Source organism: Glycine max, chromosome 3, assembly GCF_000004515.6.
Source record: "Glycine max cultivar Williams 82 chromosome 3, Glycine_max_v4.0, whole genome shotgun sequence".
NCBI classification, from domain to species: Eukaryota; Viridiplantae; Streptophyta; class Magnoliopsida; order Fabales; family Fabaceae; genus Glycine; species Glycine max.
In genome coordinates this window covers 9,835,047-9,847,771 of record NC_016090.4, presented here as the reverse complement: position 1 = coordinate 9,847,771, position 12,725 = coordinate 9,835,047, and positions in this window count along the sequence as shown.

Below are 12,725 nucleotides of genomic sequence, written 5' to 3'. Positions count from 1 at the left end.
TCTTGATTAAGTTTTGAGTTTCAAATAGTTAATAATAGCTATCGGTATATGTTGCGGACAAAGAATTGGGTAAACTGTAAAGGATACTCAGGATAGAGAGAAATCACATCAAGAATACTTTATGATCATTGTTCTACTTCTATACCTATACATTTTTCTAAGATCATGTATGCATTCATTTGTTAGATAAAACTCCTTTCCATTGATCAACTAGTTTATTTATTTCCACTTTGACTTTTCTCCTTTTGGCATTAGTAGAGGTAGTTATTATATACATCAATTTGCAAAGTTGCAAATTTTGATGCTTCTCGTAAACGTGGATTTGACAGAGTCCAACGTAGTTTTGGAATGTGGGGTGATTTTGCAAAGTGTTAGGCTTGACCATGGTAGGAATTAAGAATCCTAGTTATAGTGAAGGCATTGTCTATAAACACAGGTAAAAACAAAGGTGGGCAATGAATTATACTAGGATCATACATAACTATATATAGCGCATGACAAGCACGTTCACAAACAAGCAACAATGTGAATTGTATTTTCTGTTCTCGTGTAATCTTGTTTCATGTGGTTTTTGCTCATTGGCCAGTTTTTCATGTCACAAATCCAAATGGGAAAAAGTTTATGCAAGATGATGTAGCTGACCACATTCAACAGGTAGTAGATCTGCAAAACCAATCTCAAACCATTTTTACTTTGACAATTTTTATGCTTGTTCATTTCCTATATAATTTGGCATTGAAATTAGGATGATGTTTATTTGATATTTTTCTTTTTATCCCCCTAATAACAACATTCAATTATGAGTTATCATGGTTTCTTTATGCCTTTATGCTGCTCAAATTTTCAATTTTCAGCTTAGAGTTGTGTGAATTTATGACCTTGAATATCTTCTATTCAACTATTTGTCATTATCTTTGAATGGAATAGGAGATGGAAAACAAAGGGAAAATGAGTAATTGGTTGGTGATTTTTTGGTTTGCATATAACTCCAAGAAAGGAAATAAAGCATGACTCTGTTTAATGATCTTTCTTTTCAACAAATCAAATTAACAATTAGTTTGAAAAAGAACCAGACAAAACAAGAAGGACAAGTTTGTTTTCATTTTGAAACTTGAATCAACAATTTTACTCTTGTCAATATTGGCTATGGATCCATCTGATATCTTTTTTTTAGGTCTGCACTTGACCTTTTTATAAATAAGCTTATATGATTTATTTGTCCATTAAAAAACTTATTTCATATTAAAAAGTGTAAGAAATATTTTTTTTTCTTTGACAAATAAATATATTTTCATTAAAAATAATAACATATTTTTTCTTACACATTTTCACTTATTTTTAACAGTTTCATCATTTCCTTTATCATTCAAGTTTGATTAATTTTAGATCAGTTCACTAGGAATTTAAAAACATAATTTATAAAAATATTTTGTATTCATGATTATCGATTAGTGATAAGTCAGTAAAGTATAGATATTATTGTTAATGTTATTGATATGTCATTGATTAATATTATTAATTGATAATAAAAACTACTTTTTTAAAAAAATAAATTATTGGAATTTAAAAAATCTTTAAAAATCTAAAATAAATATACTATATTTTATATTAATCATTTTTTATTTTTTCTGGTGGTATTTGTATAGAGCATTTAATACTTTTTTCTCTTCACTTAGCTTCCACAATAACGTTTACGGTCATGAATCAACAACCTGTTAAATCTTGGGTGAGTTGTGTGCACGAAAATGTCCCAAGGATAAATATCTTTTTCTCTTCACTTAGTTTCTTCTCATGAGAGAAGTCCAATTCATGATATATATATTTTTTTTTACTCCTATACAAGTACCTAAGGAGAATTTTATGACCTAAATAAATTGTTTTTTTTATAATTAATATGAATCCATGAGTGAGGAATTTAGCAGTCAATGCAAAGAGGTAAATCAAAGAGAATGGATTGGACAAACTCACCAGGTAACCCTAAAATGCAGTTTGAATTTTAATGGCTGCAAAAGATTTTTTTAATCTCCCTCTTGCACTGGTATGTGGATTGTGAAGCGCCATTCTTACTTAGCATAATTAGCATTGGTATGTGAATTTTAATTGGCTGCAACAGATTCCTTCACAATTATTGTTTTCTTAGAAATTTAATCATCTTAGAAAATATAAAGTATTCTACTGTTTAAATAATAAGAAATTACATTGTTCCACAATTTCATTTTATTTTTCATCACTTTTCTTACTGTATGGATGTATGATAGTTCATACTTTTCCTCCCCTCGGTTTAATCTCTCACTGCTTGGTTAAAATTTGGGCTTTGATGTGTGTGATTCTAATTTTGGGACAATGGACAAATGATAATTACATTTAGGAATTGGGATTACTCTTGCTATTGACAAACTTGTTATTTATTTATTTATTATTTCTTTTATGTATTTTGTCTAAATTGCATTTTCCAAATGTCTTGGGAACCAAGTTGTTTGCTTAATCAAATTGTACCTCACTTTGTGAGAACTCGGTGCCATTGTTCCAGCTCGAGAAAAGCAAAAGATTGTGAGAACTGCTATCAGCAAGGTAACACAAATATTTGAGGGAATCAGATGGAATTGACTAACAAGTGTTTTACATCAGCTATGTTCTCTGAGTATTAACTCATTTCCACTTCCACGTTTTACATCAGCTATGTTCTCTGAGTATTAACTCTGTTTGTCTTTCCTTGTACATATTTATTAGCTTTATGCATTTTTTGGATTAGAAAGATTTTTAATCTAGTTAAAAAGAAATGTGTTTCTGATTAAAAAGAAATTTTGTTTCTGATTTCTTGTTGGAAATGTGTTATCATATACGATGATAAAAAAATAAACATTTTTTAATGATTAAAAATGGTTGTCATCTCATTTACAAATAATAAAAACGTTTTTAATTCAGGATTTTATTAGCATTGAACTTTGTAATTGATTTAAAAACGTTTTCAATTTAGGATTTTATTTAGCATTGAACCTATAAAAATCAGTATGCATGCATCAACAAAGGGTAATTGTAATTGTGTGAAATTGTGCTAACCCTTTTTCCCCCATTGATCAAGATGGCTGGACTTTTGGGATATATGAGCCTTCCACCTAAGGCAAAGAATTTGGTAGTTGTTGGGGGTTTGACAACTTTTGTCTTTGGTGCTACTTCTACACCATGAGGGTTGTTGGAGGCACTAATGAACTGTAGGTAGCAATTGATAAGTTTGAAGCTGACAAGAACAAGAATGCGGGTGATGCCAACATGCCATCAAAGGTCTAAAGCTTGTATAGTAAAGCAATACTTTGGGTGTATTCACTGTTTTGGTTTGGGATCAGCTGTTTTGGTTTGGGATAAGCTATTTACTCAGCTATTTATTTATTTAAATAAAACAAGTAAGAAGAATAATGGAAGGCAATCATTGGATGGGAATGGTAGATTACTTCACTTATCCCCTTTTCCCCCTTTCTCTCTATATAGCACTAACCATTTTCTTCTGTTATTGTGTATGTATGTGACTTGTCTTTTGATCTTGTAGGCTATACTTGATTCAACGGGTTCCTTAGCTGAGTTTGCCTGTGAAGTGGAAATAACAGAGTAGGTGTTCGACATCCTTTTATCATGAAAATAAAAAATCTCATATACATATCCCCTTTTCCATTTGAAATTGTTTCTCATGTATGTCACTTGGTTTAAATAATTTTATTTATTTGTTGTAGGTGTGAACGACTTCCAGATGGTCATTTTTATATAAAGGTGAAAATTTAACTGATTTATCTATGTACTTATATATACTTCACTGCTCTAGTTATAATACTTTATTATTGAAGATGAAATTTGAAAAAAAAAATTGTCTCTCTCTCAACTTTCATCTTTGTTGGCAGAATTTCTTTTAATTGTTCTTTCTCTATTTTCTAAGAACATTTCTCTGGTGTGATTCTCCATATGACAGGAGATTCACAAAATATAAAAAAAATTCTCCTATCTTTAATATGCTTCTTTTCCAAATCTAGAAACTATAGTGTCTAGGATTTTTTTACTTGAAACAGAGACAAGGAACAAATATTTGACTAAAAAACTTGCTTAGGAGGGCAAAAATATTTTTGTTATGATACTAATTGTCTACACTGTTATCACATGGTAAAAATATTATCCCAATCATTTTCTGACAATTTTGATAAATCCAGAAAGCAATTTTTTAAAACTTATAACTATTTCTTGTTTATGTCATATGTGCTTACTAGAAGGACTTGAGAATATTGTGGACAATTGACAACTTGTACAAGTTCATTCTAAGAGTCAGTTGTAATGGTGTTTGTTTCTCATTTTATTTTGTCACTGTTGGGCTAGTGTTAGTGGTCCTAGGATACTTTGAAGGCTCCTAAGAATTTTCTATTTTAACCTAGATTATATTAAAATAGAATTGGTTTTTCTTTAATTTTATTTTAAATTTTTTCAATGTTTAAGAAAGTGTTGTTACATGCAGATTGAAAGTTGTTGGAGATTTCGTATCATCCGTTCCTGGGATCAAGATGGGTGAGTTGTCTCTGGGTGTTTCATGAATTCTCTAGCTGTTGATATGTTATTTTTCTTTCATGGAAATATGCATTTATTCTTTAAATGTTTTATGTAGGTACCATGTTGCAGAGGTTGAATGGATACAAGATATATAGCCACCAAAAGGAACAAGTGAAAGAGAGACTGTAAGTTCACTAAAATTTTGTTATCAATGTGTTTGTAAGCTCGCTGCCATGTTGGATAGAATGTTAGTTTATTTGACTATCTACATGCATATGAGATTTTTTTTGGGTGTATAATGGTGGTAATGGGGCTTGTACTTAAGATTCCATGCAAACTACTATAACTCCCACTGTTTGGCTGACCCTAGTGGTTTGAATAATGAGATCTTTGATTGCCCTTCAAGTTTTTATTCTTTTATGCTTTAGTTTTAAATGTTAAGGCTTAGCTACAAGTCTGATGACTCTTTAAATTGAATGCATTATACTGTAACAAGCAAACATATAATGCAGCTGAAGATGTTCATTATAAATTTACATATCAACATCGGTTATTTAAATAACCAATGTTAACTGGCACTAACAATATCGGTTATTTAAAAAACCGATGTTAACTAGAACTAACAACATCGGTTATTTAAAAAACCGATGTTAACTGCCACTAACAACATCAGTTATTTAAAAAACAAATGTTGTTAGTTCCAATTAACATAAACGATGTTGTTAGTTCCTATTAACATCGGTTTTTTAAATAACCGATGTTGTTAGTGCCCGTTAACATTGGTTTTTTAAATAACCGATGTTGTTAGTGACAGTTAACATTGACTTTTAGTGCTAGTTAACATCGGTTTTTTAAATAACCGATGTTGATATGTAAATTTATAAATTTCTTTTTTCAAAATTCTTATCATGTAACATTGGCTATTTAAATAACCAATGTTGTATTTATTAGTTAACATCGATTTTGAAAAAACGATGTTAACGATATTACTTTCAACATCGGGACTTTCAACATCGGTTAATAACCGATGTTGAAAGTCTTAAATAATTGATGTAAAAACCTTATTTCCTAGTAGTGTCAGAAACTGAAAACAGGAAATGAAAACAAAAAATGAAAATACAAACCAAACACACCCTAAGCTATATATAAAATGAGTCCTTTGGCTTAACTTAGAGCAAGCTTCTTTTGAATTGCATGAAAGTCAGAGGATGGAGGAGGGAAGAACTTTCAACTTTCATAATAGTGAAAATGAATTGATAATACCCATCCTTTGTTGAACTTGTAAAATAATTAAGGGTTTCCTAGATTATCAATTATAGGAAACCAACAAGATCTTGAAACTTATGATTCTCACAAATAATAAATAAACAAATAATGCATACCTTTCTCCATACGACGGTCTCTCTCCGGTGTACTTTAATTTCCTTGGAAGAGGAGAGAAATAAGATTTCACTCCCTTGACTATTCTTTATACCTTTCTACGTTTGTGATGACTGTAGATGAGAGAGAGTACTTTTCTATCAGGAAGGTGACCTTATTTCATGTTAGTAAGTATTAACCCCCTTTTATAACCACTACTCCCATCAAGTAGCAGTTACCTCTAGAAACTTCTTTTATTTAACCCAATTACAATTTATTCCTTAATTATTAATTATTTATTTATTAGTCCCTACATAAGTCACATGCCTCTCACATGAGACATTAATTCTAACATTCTTCCACTTGGCTCATGTGACATTACTAAATATTATGGACTAAATAAATAAATAGATTAAACTAACATAATGCGCATTAAAAAAATGACTAAATCATTCTATACGTTGGGTACATCATAATTTCATGATTAAGAGTATGAACCAATATGAGTCATGGCGGTTGTACATCACCTAATCGACATAGTTCCTTCAATGTACTACAAATTAGTCTTCTCTTAATTTGACCATTAGTTAGGAGTACATAATTGGTCCAACACAATGTCTTCATTCAAGACAAAACCTGTTAACATTACTCTAATACAAATATGCATGCAGACATAGAGAACATGTAATCAGAAACATATCATAATTGAGCTTAGAGTGTCACTAAAATGCATAAGATAAATTACACTTAATGATCATCAATAACAATAATGCTCATACTTTCAACATGTTCTATAAATGTCTTGGACGATAATTCATTATTCAAAGGGTCAGCTATCATAAGGTTTGTATAAATATGTTCTATTGACACTCTTTGTTTCTGAACTTCTTCCTTCACAACAAAGTACTTTAATTCCATATGCTTAGCACCCTTAGATTACTCGTCGTTCTAAAAAAAATACTATTGTGGAGTTATCACAATACATCTTCAACAGCCTGTCAATACTGCCGACAATTCCAAGCCCTGAAATAAAGTTTTGCAGTCAATTAGCCTAAATTGTAGCCTCAAAACATGCTACAAATTCAGTTTTCAGGATAGATGCAACAACAACTTATGCATACAAAATTGCTTCCATTTGTTTTCGTTCCATGTCATTTCTAGGACATTGCGTGAGACTAAACTTGTCTCATTTCTAAATTGGAACAGGTGATGCTAAACACCTTTCCATCCTAAATCTCTCTAGTACTTTATTGATATATGCTTTCTGAGATAAGCCTAACAATTCTTGTGATCTATTGCAGAATATTTCCATCCCTATCACATAGCTTGCCTCTCCCATATCCTTCATTTCAAAGTTACTAGAAAGAAACTTCTTAGTCTCATGAAAAAGACCAAGATTGTTAGTTGCAAGCAAGATATCATCAACATACATAATTGGAAAAATAACTTTACTCCCACTAACCTTCATATATATACATTGATCAACAGTATTTTCCTTAAATCTAAAGGAAGCAGTGGTATCATTAAACCTCAAATACCATTGACAGGAAGCTTGTTTTAAGACTGTATATCGGTTTCTTTAATTTGCACACCACGTGTTTCTTTCCTTCAATTGAGAACCACATTGGTTGGTCCACATAAAAATTCTCCTCTAAATATCCATTAAGAAAGACAGTCTTCACATTTAGCCGATGTAGCTCCAAGTCATAATGGACTACTAATGCCATGATAATCCTGAAAAAAAATCCTTTTGTGAGACTAGTGAAAACGTCTCTTTATAATCAATGCCATCTTTCTGAGTAAATTCCTTAGCAACAAGTTTAGCCTTGTAACGTTCAACGTTTCCATAAGAGTCACGTTTAGTCTTAAAGACCCACTTACAACCAACTCTCTTACAATCCTTTGGCAATTCTACAAGATTCCAAACACCATTATGTTCCATAGAATTTATCTCTTCTTTCATGGAATTTAACCACTTCTCAGAATTATCATAGCTTATAGCTTGTGAAAATGAAGCTGGATCATTACCATTAATGCTTAACTCTATTTCTGTTTCATATAGGTATATCACATAGTCATTCGAAATAGTTGGTCTCTTTTCTCTTTGAGACCTCCTTAATGCTACTTCTTGTGATTCTTCCACAATTGGTTTATTATGTATCATGGATTCATTATTGTGTTGCTCCTCTTCATTAATTTTTTTGAACAACAACTAAAGGAGCAATCACCTTACTGCTAAAGGCACAAGCTAAAGGGACTTGCACTCTAACTTCTTTAATTTCCACATCTTGTGGAACTGTACTCTCATTGATTTCACCATTTTCAATGAACCTTGCATTTCCAGTTTTGAAAATTCTCATACTATGATTAGGAAAATAAAACATATGCCCTTTGACTTTTCAGGATAACCAATGAAATATCCACTGATTGTTCTTACATCCAATTTTCTTTCTTACGGATTATGAATCCTTATTGCTGCTTAGCAACCCCAAACATGTAGGTGCCATATACTAGGTGTCCTATTCATCCACAGTTCAAAAGGTGTCTTTGGAACTGCCTTACTAGGAACCCTATTCAATAAACACATGACAATTTTCAAGGCATACATTCACAAAGATACGAGTAAAGTTGAATTGATTAACATACTCCTAACCATATCCATTAAAGTTCTATTACACCTTTCTGATACACCATTTTGTTGTGGTGTACCAGGCATTGTGTATTGCACACAAATGCCACGTTTCTAAAGAAGCTTAGCAAATAGACTTCAGTCTTGCCCAGTTTCATCGTATATTTCGTAATACACGTCACCTTTATCAAATCTAATAATTTTCACCTTTCTGTCTAATTGTCTTTTTACTTCATTCAAGTAAATTTCTAAGGCATCCACTACTTGAGATTTCTCGTGCAGTAAGTAGACATAACCGTAACATGAATAGTAATCAATAAAGATGATAAAGTATCTTTCCTTTCCGAAAGAACTAACATCAAAAGGTCCACAAATATCTATATGCACAATTTTAAGAAGCTGAGTGCTTCTTGTAGCTCCATTCTTTGTATGTTTTGTTTGTTTTCTCTTGATACAACCCACACAAATATTTAGATCCACAAAATCTTGATCAGGAAGAATTTCATTCTTTATTAATATTTCCATCATTTCTCTAGAAATGTGACCTAAACGTTTATGCCACATGAAAGCAGATCGTTCATTCACTAAACTATGTTTAGTGCCAACATTATGATGCAAAGTTAAAATAGTTTCAGCATACAAACCATCTAATTTCAATTTATATAAACCATCACAAAGAACAATAGTACCAATGAGATGATTATTCTTAAATGAAATTAAACATCCATTACCAAAATTAAAAGAGTATCCAATAACATCAAGTTTAGATAATGAAACTAAATTCCTAGATAAACTAGGTACATAATGAGTTTCCAGTAAATCTAAATGATGTCTAGTATCAAGTTTTAAACAATAAGTCTCGATTGCTTCCACTGGAGCTTTCACTCTATTCCCCATGAAGACAAACTTCTCATTTGGGCTTATGGTTGGGATTGTAAGGAATCCTTGCATAGTGTTAGAAACATGAGTCGTACATCCAGAATTAATCCACCATGTATTATGGGAAACTTGAGTTAAGTTTGATTCAAACATACATGAGCATTAAGCTCACCCTTCTTTTTGAACCAAGACTTATGCTTTAGGAAATCCTTCTCAAAATGTCGAGATTTCCCACAAAATTGGCAATTATTGTCCTTTGATGCCTTCTTCTAGATTTGCAAAGAGTCGTCATTGATCTTTAATGATCCTTTTCCTTTATCATGCTTCTTCATAAATTTCTTTTCAGCTCCTTGATTCCCTTGGTGGCTTACATAATGGACTGAGTGACTTCCTTGATTCTTAAGCCTCGTTTCTTCCTGAACTAACATATTGTGCAATGAGTTTGGAATGGGCCATACTCAGATGGTAATGAGTTTAGAATAAACTAAAAAAGGAAGTTCTCATTTACAACCATTCCCAAGGTCTTAAGTCTTGTTGTAATGTTTGTCATCTCAATGATATGTTCATGCATAATAGGTGAACCATCAATCTTCATGGTGGTTAATGTATTCATTAATGTCCTAGCAAAAGACTTATCAGCTTTTTGAGAGTGCTCTCCCACTAATCCCATAAACTTTTTAGCACTTTCAATTTTAGGATTGTCTTAATATTGTCTACAACAATCATTCTCATCAACATTAGGTTAAGTCTGTTAGATATTTCCTAATTTTTTTTATCCTTTTCTCTCTCACACTAATGCTGGATAGTATTTGGGTTGTTCAAGTATTTTTTTCTTTCAAAATACAAGGATAAAAAAATATCATTTTTAAAACATATGGAATATAATCAATTTTGACCACATATTAAAGGACTTAAATTGCATTCTATACCTGTTACTATCTTTTTTATTCTATGTGTTAGTGCCAATTAACCATTTGCTTTGCTGGTGATTAATTAGGGAATGGTGATTCTAACACTAACAATCTGGATGCCACAACTTCATCCCCCAAGTTGCACTTCTCCTCAGCAGTGCATTCCCCCAACAAGTACTCAACTTGGCATCTTAATTTTAGGCCTGTACTGGTTGGTTGTGGGCACAGGTGGGATTGGACCATGCACTATTCTCTTTGCCATCAATCAGTTTGACACAACTTCCCCTGCAGGAAGAAAAGGAGTGAACAACTTCTTTAATTGGTACTACACTTCACAAACAATGGTCCAGTTGATCAGTTTGACAGCTATAGTTTACCTCCAAAACAAGAATTGGATCTCGGGTTTTGGCACACTAAGTGTGCTTATGATCTGTTAAATTATCATTTATTTTGTTGGAGTATGTATTTATGTCTACATTCCAGCAAAGGGGAGCATATTTTTCTGGCATTGCATAGGTGTTTGTTGTTGCTTATAAGAAGCGTCACCTTAAAATTTCAATGAAAAAAGAGGAAGGTGTTTACTTTGATCCCCTAGTGAATGACAAAGCACCACTGAAGTTACCTTTAACCAAACAACTTAGGTAATTCGCCTCAATATTTACCCTTCATCTAATTAGAATAATGTGTCTTTGATAGCCTTGAATTTTTATGATACCCTCACTTCTTATCTTTTAAGGATTGGATTCTTGAAAGTAAAGATGAAATATAAATTTGGAGAAATTATTAGATGGTTTATGTTATCTAATTTATAATATCGACCCATCTTTATGTGACACATAATCAAGTGTTATTAGTTGTATTCTCATAAACAAAAAAAAAACTTTAAAAAAACATGTCATATAAATATTAGTCGGAACAATAGATATGTGATGGTCTAGAGTATTTAATTTATCGTAAATTTACATTATTACAAAGAAATCAATAATTATTATTCAAAATGTCTATGAATTGTTTTGCATATACATGACAATTGGCTTTCTTATTAATAACTGAGTTTATTTACTGTCTTTTAAGGTGAATTATTCACTTCATAGGAATTAGATCTTACCTTTATGATAGATAAAGAAGAAGAAAAAAGTTTCTCCACCTTCCTCTTTTACCATATACAAGGTGGACTGCATGAGTAGTGCAAACAACACAAAATTTAATTAATCAGTAGTAACACTCAAACTATCTGTCATCGGGTAGAGACTAATTGAGACTATAAAAATTTTGAACCATGCAATAATTTCTTGTTTAAAGACAAATTAACTTATTAGTAACTGTAATCTAGAAGTTATTTTGATTTTGGCACAGATGTTTAAATAAAGCTGCCCTTATACAAGACAACGATCTCAACACAGAAGATTGTGTGAAGAATCCCTGGAGGATTTGCAACATTTAGCAAACGGAAGAAGTCAAATGTTTGATCAAAATGCTTCCAATCCAGGCTTCAGGAATTCTCTACTTGATTCCCTTAGCACAATGTGGTGTCCCTAATCACCATAGGCATGTTCCTCCCATGCTTTGACCTCTTCTTGCAGCCAGCATTGGCAAAAGTGACCAAAAAAGAGGAAGGCCTCACAAGTCTTCAGAAGATAGTGATTGGTGATGTGTGTTCAATTCTCACAATGGTAAGTGCTAGCTTGGTGGAGTGACAAAGAAGGGATATGGGTATTTCACATGGTGCACTCATGAATGCAATGTAAGATGTTTACACTTGTTGGACACATTCAGTTCTACAACACTGGGTCACTGATAAAATAAAAAGCATAGGAAACTCTTTGCAATATCTTGTGGTGACATTTTCAATTTATGTTGGAACCTTGGTGGTTAATGTTGTGCACCAACTAACTCGAAAGCATGGTGGAATTGATTGGTTGAATGATGACATCAATGCTGGAAAATTGGACTACTATTACTTCCTCATAGCTGGGTTAGCTTCGATTAATCTAATGTCGAAGAAAAAGTTGTGGAGAAACTGAAGCCTTGAGGGGTATTGGAAAAATGATTAATTTTTTATCAATAAAAGTTCAATTTGTTGAAAATAAATGTAGGATTAGCAAGTGTTATATATGTCAGTCCAGTATATATATTTGATGTCATTTACGCAACAAAATAAACACTAAACTATTGCAGAATAGGAAAAAATGGTTCACCTGTGCATATAATTCAACCGTTATCTATTATCTATCTTTTATCTATTATCTATTATATTCTATTATTTTTATCTTCTATCCAAATAATAAAGCAATGTAAAATCAAAATTACTTCATTAACCTCATCTAAATTTTTGGCAACTGTTCTTTAATGTGGTCATTTCAGTCTTTCACTACAATTCCCTGTCAAATTAAACCTCTACATGTTTATGTCAAACAAGAACA